Source organism: Idiotropiscis lumnitzeri, chromosome 10, assembly GCF_059441095.1.
Source record: "Idiotropiscis lumnitzeri isolate Australia: NSW breed Sydney's pygmy pipehorse chromosome 10, RoL_Ilum_1.0, whole genome shotgun sequence".
Lineage (NCBI taxonomy): Eukaryota > Metazoa > Chordata > Actinopteri > Syngnathiformes > Syngnathidae > Idiotropiscis > Idiotropiscis lumnitzeri.
The window spans coordinates 4,848,815-4,862,390 of NC_142400.1; the positions used below are offsets into that span (position 1 = coordinate 4,848,815).

Sequence of the window (13,576 nt, forward strand, 5' to 3'; positions counted from 1 at the left end):
ACCCACCCACCCCACCCTTAACCCGCCACCCACCACACACACATACTATCCACCTCCCATTTTTTTTTCTTTCTCCCCCCCCTTCTCTCCCTCTCTCCCTCCCCAGGGTGAAGGAAAGAGTGAGGAGTGAGCAACGGATAGGAGAGAGAGGTGTTGTCCAGGACCGGACCAGAAGGGGCCTCCGGGACGCGTTGCATAGAAACAGTGAGAACACATGCACGTCCATGCATTTAAAAAAAAAAAAATAATATATATATATATATATATGGGTGGGGTGCCCACTCGGCGAGGTCATGAAGGACGTCATGACAAACATACACATAACGTACACGCAACGAGACTTGGGGAGGCGCAAACAAGATTCCTCGGACTATCTTTCAAAGTTTTCCCATGGGAAATAATGGAAATAGTTAGAAGGGCGAATCAAACAAATGCTCAAGCTGTCACTGTTGTCAAACTGCTATAAATCAGGACGAAACGGCAAACTTCCCTTCTGTTCTCACTGTCTGTGGTATTCCCCCCTCCCTCTTGTAATGGTATGCCCCAGTAGCAGGTGGAAGGCGCGGGTTACGTGATGTCAGAATAAGGAAATACCAGCACGCTGGAACGCATCCTGCTGTCTCACGTCTCTTCATACACAAATAGTTGGTAGTGGTGCTTATGACGCGTTCGGAGGCAATTTTTGAGATGAACTTTTAGCCGCCTCGCGAGCGCATCATACGCACGAGGTCCGGAGTCAAATCCACCTCCGTCCTTGGTTAATTTTTTATTATTTTTTTTAAATTGTCAACCCCTGCTCCAAAAATGGCCGGACTGTGCTATGAATGCCACTACTGCATGTAGGCTCCCTCTAGTGGTGTGTAATGGAATTACTAAATAAAATTTTCAAACTGCAGGTTACAGTCGCTTCAGTTGGTCGTTATGATGGGTTCTTGTGGGACTTGGCTCATTTCAAAACCGTTATCGTTCATCCCTAATGATATCGTGGGTCACTCGCTTGAATGGTCGCCCGTCGCTTCTTGCCCAAAGCCAACTGGGAAATGCTGCATCTCACTCGCGACCGTAATGACAACAATTGCTATAGAAAAAAGATGGCTGGATTTTTTTTTTTACTCATTTCTACCGCGCACGTGTTGTGTTTCATGCATTCTCGCTAAACACACACACGCGCACTGTATATAGAGCTGAGTTGGGCTGCCTGGAAAGATTCAGTCAGGTGCAGTAAAGCGTGACCCACTGTTGCAAAAGGACAGAAATGACTTTCCAGTCATGCCAGAGGGATCATGCATCAGAGTGTGTACACTACTTACAAGGAATTCGCCCACGAACGCTCACAAGGAAAGAAAGCACGAGAGGGCATGGAGAAGGAAGAAAGCTTTGCGAAGGAAACGCACACTCATGGTGTGGTAAGATAATGATTGGCGGCGGGCACAATAGCACGTTCTTATGCAGAACGGGAATTGCCAGCGCAGTCATCGGGCTTACACGTGCTAAGCGAATGATGGGCGGCGAAGAAGGTCGCACGCTTTTTTTTTTTTTTCCTCAGGTCAACGGCGTTCGAAGAAACTGAGCGGAGATGATATCGACTCACTAAATCGTTCTTTCTAATTTGCCACATCAAAAGGCCGTTTGAAGACGCAGCTGGGGTGGAGAAGAGAAGAAAGAGTGAAGTTAGTCACTCTCCCTGCTTGCGTTCATGATGGGGGTCTCCTGGGTGGTTCTCGCTCACACGCAATCGTTAATTAGAGGCTTTCAGACAATACGAGACCTTTCAAACACTTTTGTTATTATAGTCTAATTTTGCTGCGGAGATTTTAGCCGCAGCATGTCTAGTACAGTAAATATATTATAGCCACATGTTAGTCGAGGTCAGAGGTCACCGACCTTTTTTGAAACTGAGAGTGGCTTCTTGGTTGCTGATTTTGGCAAAACATTTTAATTATATGTTATTCTTAATCATTTATTATATCCAACTATGGCAGGCGTGGGCAAACTACGGCCCGGGGGCCACATGCGGCCCGTTAAATGTTTTAATCCGGCCGGCCGAACTTGGAAAAAAAAATCAATGAATAAACCTTGTTAATGATTTATTTTCTAAATATTGTGTTTTTTCAAAGAAAATTAAAATTAAATTATTATTATTATATTAAAATTAAATGTTTTTTTTTTTTTTCTCCGATTAGGTGAGGTTACAAAAACAATCCATCCATCTGCTCCTGGTCCGGCCCCTCTTGTCAAATTTTAGAACCCGTTGTGGCCCGCCAATCAAAACGTTTGTCCACCCCTGACCTATGGGAAGATGCAGATCGTGTTGATGTTTTCGCCAAATAATCACATGGGTCAACGTTTTGTTTTTATTTTGATGTGTCGCCCACAACATTTAAGAGCGGAGCTATCGACTTCATTTTTTTTTTGTTTTTACAATTTGGAAACCTCGCTTTAATTACATAGCGATGCTTTTAATCCTTGAAATTTGGCAATGCTGTTCTCTTCTCTGCGGTGGCGACATTTTTTTATTTTCACATTACCGAGACTTTTGTCATAATTTGTTCATACTCAGCATTGTAAAGCCTGCGGGACCCGCTTTGAACTCCCCATTGAAGGTCTTCATGTGTGTTGTTATGAGAGCCATGCACACAACAACAAAAAGAGGGGCGTCAGGCATTTTTTTTTTTTTGTGTGGGAGCCAACGCACTCTGGCGCATGCCTGCTGGAAAAGGGGGAATCCAGGGTTTGTGTAAATGGGTGTGCGTACTGTACGCGTGTGTAATTATGGGCATGTGGCGGTATAAATGCGGTGCCTGTGTAGCGCGCCGGGCATCGCTGTTTGTGTGTGTTGGTGCATCTACGTGTGTGTGGCCTTCATATGCTACCCATTACATCACCGATGTGTGTTAAAGCGCCACAGGAGGAGAAACAGAGTGAGACACTTAGGCTGCGACCTCAAAGGCAATCGGGGAGGAAGGGGAACCTGTGACACGGCCTCGCCGGGCCTCGCTGCCAGACAAACTTTACTCACTCACACAAGCTTCTCTCAGCCGCGCAACACTGGGTTTCCTGTGCGCCGTGGCGTGCGTTCACACATTATTACGCAGGCTTCACATCATTTGAAAGCCCGCCACTCTTCGCTCACCTTTGGCGGTTTTGTGCCCGCACAGTTGCCCGATTCATGCGAGTGTTCGCCAAAGCCTCTTTAACACGCCGATTTAAACAGATTCGGAGTGATTATGGCTGTATTCTCCGACTAGACAAATATGCTCATGTTGTTGTTCACAGCTTGCTTCCGGGAGAGGCGGAACTATCGATTCAGGCGAAACGATTAATCGAATTCAAAAAGCCATTTTCAAATGGCAAAGGCGGAAATTTGGGGAAAAAAAGTGTTTTGTTAAGCTCACCTCGTGGGAGAAAAAAAATACATTTAATTTTTAAATGAAAGTGAACGAAAGCCTTACAACAATATATATGTCTTTGGAAAAAACGCAGCATTTAGAAAATAAAACATGAACAAGGTTTATTTGTTTAATTTTTTTCAAGTTCAGCGGGCCGGATCAAAACGTCGAACGGGCCGCATGTGGCCCCCGGGCCGAAGTTTGCCCACGCCTGTTTTAGAGTGTTTAATTCACCTACCATGCATGTTTTTGTAATGTGGGAGGAAACCAGAGTACCCGGAGAAAACCCACGCAGGCACGGGGAGAACATGCAAACTCCACTCAGGAAGGCCAGAGCGGGAATCGAACCCACGCCCGATGCTGTCTCTCACTGTGAGGCCATCGTGCTTACCAGTCGTCCAGCCATCCTTAATTAAATTCAACGATTTTAAAATCCAACGATTTGATTTAGATGATCACAAAATCGATTTTTCCGATTCGAATCGGTTCTTATTACGTCCCTATTATATATGGAAGCCCTGACTTATGTTGACTCGTTTGGTAGATTTTTGTCAAATTGTTGTAGTGAATGCCCAAAAAGTCGCAGTGCTGAGTTTTATCAAATATTTTGTCAATACCATATTTGAGCCATCCTTGTTGCTAAAGTTGTTCACCGATTACTGTAACCCCAAGGAGAGTTGGACGAAATTTTCATTATTACGACATTGGTTTTCTCTCCATACCGAATTTGGATTATCACACAATCCCTGTCAACCATATCACTGACCAAATATTGTCATCTCATCTTTTTGGTGATTTACTATTCCCACTCTGAGCAACAACATGACGCTCTGACTTCGTGTCCAGTCCATTGCGATATGGCTGGTTTTCCCCATCCCCATTTTCAATTTATTTTTATTTTTTTTTATGGCTCAGAGTATTTCCACATCCAGGTGGATGATAAAGCAACTTGTGTGGTTTTTCGGGTCAGGTCCGATTCCCCCCAGAGTGTCATTTGTAAACAGCGGAAACGTTGGCCGTGACGCAACGGCAATCGGAAGAAGTGGTAATAAATTCATCTTTTTTTTTTTCTTTTTTTCTTCATGTAGCACGCTCATTTCCTCAGGGAATTCCAGCAGGGGCTTGAGTAAACAAACGCAGCGATTACGCTCAAAGGCCAAACCAAAGCATCCAACCTTTTAATGTTAATATTTACCCTCCCATAACACGACACTTTTAAGTTTCCCTGTGACCTTGTTCTCTCTCTCTCTCTTTTTTTTTTTTTTTCCTTCCTCGACGCCGTCATTCGGCCACTCATTCATTCTCTCCGGCTCGCTCCCACGTGAGTGACTCCGACGGGGCATCCTATCCGGGGGAATCGCCATGGTAACCCAACCCCAACTCGCTACCCGTTGCTACCCGTTCACCCCCTTGTACTTTGTACGTCAGAGAGAAAGTGAGTGTGTTAATGGTTGTGAAAGGGGGGGTTGAATATAGCGGCGGGGGGGGGGTGATAGTAACACACAGGAAGGAGGCCATGCGTTTTTTTTTTGTTTTTTTTTGGGTTTTTTTGTCGTTGTCAGTGAAAAGGGTCAACGTGCAGCTTAGTGTCACGCAAAGGATCCTGTCAAGTCATCCACTAACTGTTCATGGCACGCTCGCGTTTGGACGTAATGCGTAACGACGCCACTCAAGAAACAGTTGCTGAGATTAGTGACTCACAAGTGCAGCACTCACGTTCACATTGGCACTTTGAAGGACGCTTTGGCCTTGGAACACCTCGGGGTGTTCCAAATCTTGTCGCTTGAAGCATTTGATAATTTCATATTCGACCAGTGCATCGTCATCATCAAATCAAAAAGTCCAAAAGCATAAGTGGACTCATGGGAGTGTCGATTAAAAAGAACGGCATGTTGTGTACAAGACGAAAATGTGTTCAATATTTTTTTTTTTTTCTGTGTGATGAGAAAGCATGAACTTTTTTTATGTTCTTCTAAAAAGTGGCACCAAAATGAATCACTAAAGTTTGCTATGTCTGAACTTTCCCCTGATATGAGTCGTGACTTTGCCGGGCGCGCCGCAGTTTCGGCAGGTATAATTTGAAGTGTGGCATACACGTGTCATATCATTCATTCGTTGAAATAAGTCGGTCAATATTTAACGGAGAACACAAAATATTCAATACGTTTTTAGCCAGCTCAGGGGGCGGCCATTTTGTCACTTCTGTTGACTGCAAATACCGACCAATCACGACTCACCTGTTTTCTGAAGCTGAGCTATGATTGGTTGATGGCTGTTTACTTAAATTGGAGTAAAACCAACTCCAAATAAGGAGTATTCGACTCAACTTTCTGAGCAGCAGTATTTTGGACCAACTGGAGAAACTTGTGGAGGGACTGGCTGGCTCAGAAAATAAAAACCGACAGAGGTGGGCACTTGACCCTTTTTTTACCGGTCAGTCCCCCACCCCTCGGCGGCGACCTACGTACCATTCCGGCCTCGACCATCCAGCCTTATTCATAAAAAATTTCGACCCCTGACCCCGTTTAAAGTCCTGGTAACCTTTTTTTTTATCAAGATACCTGCGTTGATAAAAATATTAAAACAATCGCGACTACTGTTGCTAAATAGATTAATGAACTTCTTGATAAATCACGTGATGTGACATCGATCTCCGCATGTCACACGGCTGATCTGATTAACAGGGTGGAGCACGTAAACGGCGGATCGGAAAAGATGACGTCACATGTAAACTGGTGAGGTCTTCATTCGGAATGATGCCTCTACCTCCTTCTTTGTCTCCTTCTTCTTCGTCTCATTTTTCTTCTTTTCCACGAAGTTGCCCAATGCGAGTAAGTATGCACAGTTGGTCAAATTTGAAGGAAATGTATAAAATGTTTAATTTAAAGAATTAAGTTCATGCTTTTGAAGAATTGAGTAAAATTGCAAGATGTAAAGCGAATATCAAGTGCTCGTTATTGGTGAGCACTCAGATGTCAGTACCCGGTCTGAAAAAAATCGGTGCATCCCTAATTGCATTAGGTTTTTTTTTTTTTTTTAATCTTAATGCAGGTGTTTTAAAAAAATGAATTTGAAGAAAAAAGTCATTGTCACCAATCCTGTTTAGACTGTCTGACTGAGGATATTTCTGAAGTTATTTCCTGTTTTTTCGCTGAAAATGATTCCCCCGTGGCTCTTTCTCTTGTCATTTCTGCCCGTGTCTCATTTTTTCAATGAATCATAACCTCCTCAATTCTTACCAGTCTGCTTGTTTTTTCTGCTCGTGTGTCCCATCGTCGCCTCCAGTCCCTTTCACAGGAAACAGACTTCAGATTTCTTGGAAGCCAATGACTTTGGACTCGCTCAAGCGCTGGCCCTAACGACTTGAGTCACCTGTCTGGTTTGTGCAGCCTTTTTTTTTTATGAGAGCGCCGCCGTCATTGCTGTTTTGCTACATGCGGCTCGACTCGCGCCGAATAAAGCAGAACGTGAGGGGTCATATTTGGAGACCCACGTGTCTGCATCACGTCCCATTAGTGAGATCAAATTCTTTGGGACCAAAGAAGAGGCCAACACAAAGGTGTTGATGCTTGAGCTTCATTGACAGACTTCTCAGTAGTTGAAACAATTCTGACTCAAATCTCCAAATTCTGAATCAGTGTACATTTTTAACAGCCAATTGGCTTCCCAATTGGAGTCACACAGCCCTACCTTTAGTAAAGACAATCTTGCTATTCGAATAGCTATGACCAAGAGTTTAAGAAGGCAGCCTGCACCGAAAGGGCCTCAGAAGGTCATTGCAAGGCAGAGGCCAAGGCATGTAAATGTGAACTCCTGACAATAGAAGCGTTGAGAGAGAGCAAGAGCGAGAGCGAGAGCGAGAGCGGGAGCGAGAGAGAGAGAGAGAGAGAGAGCTGACACAACATTACGGGTTATGGTTAAGTGTGGATGAGTGAGGAAGTGTTAAGGAACGGGGTCTGCTACTTAAGGGTCTGATTTGCCAATCCATCCATCCTTATCATCCTTATCCATCCATCCATCCATCCATCCATCATCCATAACCTTCATTCATCCATCCATCCATCCCTTCATATCCTTCATCCAGCCATCCATCCATCCATCCATCCATTCATATCATCCATCCATAACCTTCATCCATCCATCTATCATCCATCCATCCATCCATCCAATCATCAATCCATCCATCCATTCATATCCTCCTTCCATCATCCATCCATAACCTTCATCCATCCATCCATCCATTCATATCATCCATCCATAACCTTCATCCATCCATCCATCTATCTATCTATCTATCTATCTATCTATCTATCTATCTATCTATCTATCCATCCATCCATCCATAACCTTCATCCATCCATCTATCTTTCTATCTATCTATCCATCCATCCATCTAATCATCAATCCATCCATCCATCCATAACCTTCATTCATCCATCCATCCATCCATCCAACCCTTCATCCTTCTATCCATCCATCACTCATGGGTGAGCTAGAACCTAATCCCATTTAACTTGATCTAATTAATTGCCACTCAACAGAGCAAAAACATTCAAATGCGATGACGACTCTCCATAGCATCTGCCTAAAGTTAGCTCCTTCCTGACACACAACAATTTCAGTACAGTAGAGATGTTTCACTTCATGTTGCCGTGACACCAATGATTTCCTTCCTATTAGCCAGTCCAGAACAGAGACGGAAATTGAGTTCACTTTATCGTGGTTCCGCTTTGCTTGGTACTCACAAATGTTGTAATCTTTCCTGTGATAGATCATGTGACGTAACCTGATGTTTTGATTGGCTCTTTGACGCCATTCACTTGCCATTTAGAATCAGAGCAAAACCAGTTGAAGACCATTTGCAACTCACGAGAACTAGTTGCAGAACCCGGCTTTACTTTTTTTTTATTTTTTAACTCTGTGTTAACGAGTCTCAATCCAGACCCGAGCCAATCAACTTCCTCGTCAATTTCTTAACTGAGATGACTTCTATGAATGGACTTGTTGAAGAAATTAGTCACCTAAAGAGTGGGAGAAAGGGAAAGGGGGCTCCTGTGTGTGTGTGTGTATGCGTGTGTGAACGTGTGTGTGTTCTACTACAAGAAGCGAGCAAGCACATGTAAAAAAAGCAACTTTTTCTTGCTTTTCTTTCCATCATCCGCCTTCCCTCTCAGACTAACGTTCATGGACCCGAGAGCACCCGGGCCCGTCTCGGAGCTCCCGCTTCCTCCTCGACCGCTGTTCTCAATGGTTCTAAACATTCTTTCCTCTCCTGTCACTGCGCGTCCCGTCTGTCTGCTACATCCCTCAACTCTTCCTCTCTCGAAAGTGCACCCCCCCCCCCATCTGGCTCTCTCCCACGCACTCTTCCCCCTTTGCAACAAAGTGGGAATCAACGAGCTATAAACAGAACAAGCCTTCAACTATCCGATGTAATCAAACGCTGCATCATTTTATCGGATGGATAAAATAGTGACGCTACGAGTCAAGAACTATTTTGGGTGCATGCCCAAGTGTGCAGAGACGTTGCCCACGGAGACATTTGGTATGCTCCCCCCGCCCCCTTTTTTTTCTCGTCAGTCGCTCCGGTGAATTACTACATATGTGAATTTGCACGTCCGAGTAAGCCATGTACGTAATATCGACGCCGGGCGCCGTTTACCGGCACGTTGTACGTCAGTCACACAATGGGCCTGTTGCCATGTTTTTCTACGGAAGCTGCACTCATGGGAAGTGAGAAGCCTGGAGGGCGGTGTGTGTGTGTGTGTGTGTGTGTGTGTGTGTGAAAGAAAGAGAAGGCGAACAGAAGGAAGACAAAAGGAAGAAGTGACGGTGGTGACGTCGCCTTCCTCAATCTCTTTATCTGCGTGACCCCGGTCACGAGGGGTCGTTGCCGACGCATGTACCGACACTCAAACGCAGGGCAACACAAATATGCTTACGTCGGTGAGGCGGTTGACGGCGGTATTTCAAGCAATTTATAACCCCGTACCCTCTTTAACGTGACATGAACGGGCTGTTTTTTTGGCGAGCGCTGACGCACTTCAGGCCCCCTGTTTAGCGGCCGTTCATTAAATTAAAGCTCATTACGCGCAGGTCGTCGTAAATCAAGGCTGCGGCGACGGTGACGGCAGATAACGCAAACTTCTCTCACGGCAGCACGCAGCTGTATTGATTCGGCCGGGGTTGCTTCCTGTGCGTCAACCCTGGGAGTGTGTAAATTTCGTCACGGCCGAGAGCAAACACAGGAAGGGAAATTTCATATCCGCACGTTGTCAGGCTTTACGTTTTTGAAATGGTGCGAGGGGAGTTCAACGCACATCTGAAGATGTTTGCCAGTCGAGAGAAGAAAAAAAAAAAAAAAAAGCTTGCGAGGTCCTCAAGTTCACTGCAATGTCAAATTTTGTTTCGTTGTAGACCAGGGGTGGGCAAACCTTTTGATTGGCGGGCCATAACGGGTTCTAAAATTTGACAGAGCGGCCAGACCAAGAGGAGATGGATGGAGTGTTTTGGTAACCTCACCTCATCGGAGTAAAAAAAATACATTTAATTTTAAATCAAAGTGAACAAAAAATATATGCCTTTGACACATCACAGTAATTAGAAAATAAAACATTAACAAGGTTTATTCATTTAATTTTTTTTCAAGTTCGGCGGGCCGGATTAAAACGTCTAACGGGCCGCATTTGGCCCCCGGGCCGTAGTTTGAACACGGCTGATTTAGAAAATAAAACCTGAACAAGTTTTATTCATTTAATTTTTTTTCAAGTTCGGCGGGCCGGATTAAAACAGCTAATGTGCCGCATGTGGCCCCCAGGCCATAGTTTGCCCACGCCTAATTTAGAAAGTAAAACATTAACAAGGTTTATTCCTTTAATTCTTTTCAAGTTCGACGGGCCGTATTAAAACGTTCAACGGGCCGCATGTGGCCCACGGGCCGTAGCTTTCCCCACCCCCAGTTTAGGTAGTTGACTATGAACTGAAAGAACTCTTGAGTTCTGACACAGAAGATGCACCGTTTTTGCTTACTGTAATTGTTTATACAAGCTGCGAACTTTCTATTCATCATTCCCCCTGAACAAACATTCTTATCTGTGGCCCAGTAAGATATGGAAGTAACGTGTTTGCACGCATTCTTCGTGACCACCAATCGCACGATCTGCAATTCACATCATTCATCGGAACAACAGCGCAAACTTTGCTTTCATTTCCTCCACCTTTTGTTGATGGTGGCAATTCGCTGAAGCTTTGTTTAGCGGACCACCTTTATCACGACGAGCGCCCGTGACTAAGAGGAATGACACGGTCGGCATTCTAATCCCTCTTGTTCCCACTGTTTAATGTGCACTTTGACCTCCCGCTGTTACCAATTTGCCACAAATGGCTCTGCCGGGGGAGATTTGAATGCCTGACATGTCTTCTTTTATCAATAACCGTCTGAGTCAAGGTCTTTGAAATGAAAGCCATTCGGAATGTTCTATTTTTGGCACCGAGTTCACACGCGTTAGCATTACACCACCGTTGCAGCGCTGTTTTTTTTTTTGGGTTTTTTTTTGTGATGTCTAGCCCTCCCTCCCGTTTCCTCCCTGACTGCTCGTTTACTTTCTCCTCATCAATCACGCAGTCCATATGAGAAGGTCACCGCTGGATGTAGCAACGTTGTCGGTAGGGCCTCGGCGAGAGCCTGCGTTATTTTACCGACGCCCTCGAATCTGGCCCGGACCCCCGGTAGCGTCGGAAAGCACGCCAAGAATTCAAGGAATTCGCCCCCCCTGGTGCGCGATAAGAAAGAAAATTCCCCGCCTCCGATTGTACTGGAAGCCCCCGGGAACAACAGGCGTGCAGACAATCGCTGGGGAGAAATGAAAAAGGAGATGACGACAAAGTGCGAGCTGGTCGAGCGGGGCCCGATTTTGACACTGAGACAATAAACACGGCAACAGCGGCTATCCTGGGAGGCCGAGAGCGATGACGAAGATGCGGGTGATGACACACGAGAGGGGGAAAGTGGACGGGTGGGACGGGTGGGGAGGACACGGACAGTCATGAGAAAAGTCCTAATGAACGGTGACAGACGGGATGGAGTAGGATTAGACAAAACAAAAAGGGATGGAAGAGGATGACCCAACGCGGGATAGCGAGGGGCGAGACATAAAACAGGGCCCGTATGAAGGGTGTCGGGCCGTTTAGCAACATCTCTGGGACAGGAAGACGAGTATGATACACCTAATTGGTTGACATCCGATGCAAAGATGAGGTGCGGGCAAACTACGGCCCGGGGGCCACATGCGGCCTGTTAAATGTTTTAACGCGGCCCGTCGAATTTAAAATAAAAAAATTAATATAATAAAATAATAATAAATATATATAAAAATAAATAAAATAATAATTTATATATATATATATATATATATACAAAATAAAATAATAATTTAAAAAAAAGGCCCCTCTGTCAAATCTTAGATCCCATTATGGCCCTCCAATCAAAAAGTTTGCCCACCCTTGCTCTCTAACACAACACTCAGATTAGCCTCTCATTTGGCCTGACCCAGCCAATCTCACTAAATGTCACTACACATTCCCTTTTGTCTGGCTACAGATGCCGTCAGTCGGTCGCAAATTGTTTTGGGCTGCTAAATTGCACCCGGAAGGATTGGATTACCGACCACCGGGCCAGTTTCTCCCGGATTACATCAGTAATTAGGCTCCCTCATCTGTGAGTAAGCACATACCTCACAGTCACCGGGGAGGCCAGACGCATGACTGGCGAATGGGATATTTGAAATTGGTCCTTACCTTTTCGGATATTTCTGCCTACGTCCTTCGATTTAGCAAGATCTTTTCAAATCATCCCGTGAGAGGATTGTCCTTGACAGGAAGAAGTCAAACGGTTTCTGTCCAAACATCGGCATTCTAAAGCTTCACGAATGCAGTTGGTTGCTGGGATCAATTTTTAACCAAGCGCTATTAATTTATCTCGCCTTTGGCGTCTCCAAGAGGCTTTTTGCACTCTGCTTTGACCCCGAACAGGAAACGCAGTATGAGAAGCGGATGGATGTGTTTTGTCCTCTTTTACAAGAGTTCTTTCTGTTCATGTCTGATCCAAAACCAAGACCTTTCTTTGTATGCAGATCATAATCGCCCTAACTACTCAAGGAAATGAAAGATTGTCCCCATAAAACCCGCCTAGGGTGTCGTATTTTGTATGAAAATGTATCATTCTTAAAATATCAAGATCAGAGCGCCGAGCTGGGCCAATTGCAATAACCAAATTGCGATGGATCACAATATTCCAGCCACAAACTCAACTGCTTTTCTCCACGGCATCGTACTAATTCATCTTCGAAGGCAAGCGTTGACCTTTCATGAAAAAGCAAACGCCGGCCACGTAAAGGACTCCATCTCTGGGATCGGATCAACATTTTGAAGGTCAAGTGAACCCGAGTGGGTGCGGAGCACCACCAAAGACAGACAATACATGACGCGCCATTCGTCCCACCGTGCGGTTTGCATCGCGCAAATTTCGGAGGGGGGCGGGATTGTGATTCTGTGAATGTGATGAGTTCTGCCTCAGTTTAACTTTCGGGTCAAAACCTCACGTAATGACATAGTGCGGTTCGCTGGCTTTTCGACCCATCTGAAACAGCTGACGCAAGGCGGCGGGCGGGCGCTTGTGTGTGTGTGTGTGACTTTTGAGACGGGCAAAGGTAACTCTGTTTTTAGGGAACCGCATTTAAAAAGAACCCCTGGGAAGTTTGGATGACTGACAGCTGAGGTGGAGCCCGGGGGCGGCCAAGTCGACTTTTTTCCTCTGTTTTTGCATGTTTTCCTTAACGACCGAGACCTACACTTTGTATGTATACGGTATGTATGAGGTTGTCTCTCACGGTGACGGGTCCACCGAGAGGGATACAAGGCCCCCCCCCCCTCGGGACCACCTCGATTTTCCTCCAGGGAGCAATTCTATTGAGGCGAGGGCCTCCTCGCTGCCACCGTTTTCCCTCCGACGTGCAGAAAACCCCAACGAGTATCCCTGACACTAATATGGAAAAAAAGCCTGTTTGGAGCGAATATAAGGGCAAATATTATTCTTCCTGACAGTTACCACGGCGAGCACCTCTGACCTGCCAGTGAAACTATCGAAACAAAAAGCCCAAAGAATTTTTTTTTTTTTTTTTGCTCCATCA

At 45.3% G+C, this 13,576-nt stretch overlaps 1 long non-coding RNA gene across 1 annotated transcript in view; it reads left to right on the forward strand.

Annotated features, from left to right (window-relative positions):
- The window catches only part of LOC148328731 (uncharacterized), a 52,787-nt gene that overhangs the window by 29,227 nt on the left and 9,984 nt on the right, over window positions 1-13,576 (forward strand). The window contains exons 8-9 of the long non-coding RNA XR_015845558.1: window positions 107-204; window positions 6,675-6,768. This is a non-coding gene — a long non-coding RNA (uncharacterized LOC148328731). The remainder of the gene's footprint in view (window positions 1-106; window positions 205-6,674; window positions 6,769-13,576) is intronic.